The sequence below is a fragment of the Physella acuta genome, unplaced genomic scaffold (genome assembly GCF_028476545.2).
Source record: "Physella acuta isolate Inbredline_101_S28 unplaced genomic scaffold, ASM2847654v3 ptg001378l, whole genome shotgun sequence".
NCBI classification, from domain to species: domain Eukaryota; kingdom Metazoa; phylum Mollusca; class Gastropoda; family Physidae; genus Physella; species Physella acuta.
Window position 1 is genome coordinate 62501 of NW_026732893.1, and position 723 is coordinate 63223.

Consider the following 723-nt stretch of genomic DNA (forward strand, 5'->3'; position numbering starts at 1 on the left):
CAAACTTTCAAATTTTCGATTTGCACCCCCCCTCAAACTTTCGATTTGCACCCCCCCCTCAAGTTTTCGATTTGCACCCCCCCTCAAACTTTCGATTTGCACCCCCCCCCCCTCGAGTTTTTCTCTATATATTTTGCTATTTTTTGCCTTGGTGTCACCCCCCTAAATGGTGTCACCCGGTGCGGTCCGCACCCCCCGCCCCCCCCCACGCTACGCCCCTGCGTTTAGGTTATGTAGGGCCTATCTGTTATACAGCTATCGTAGTTTAAAATCACATAAAGAGAAACAATTCTGTAGGTAATTAATGGGTTATACCGGTGTTTTGTTTTTTAAACTTTGACTAACTAGAGGTAGAAGATGATTGATATCTTAGAACTATTTATATATAATACAAACGATGTGGTCAAAAGAATAATAATGTTACATTAACCACACGTACAAACCAACGATTCTTTTGTTAAAACTTTTCTTAGCGCATAATAAAAAAGTTAATTTTGAATGGCGTAGTGGTTTTTTTTTTTTACTTGAGTAAATATAAATTTAGATGGAATTTTTGTAAAATGAGAAACAGTATTAAAAACGCATTTTTACTAGACTATATTTAAATCATTAAAAATATTGTAAAAAGTTCACGATTTCCACTTCTACATTTCCACTAAAATGAACAAAAGAAAGCTAACTCCGGTTCAAATCAAATAAAGAAAAGAGAAGCCTAGTTCAAGT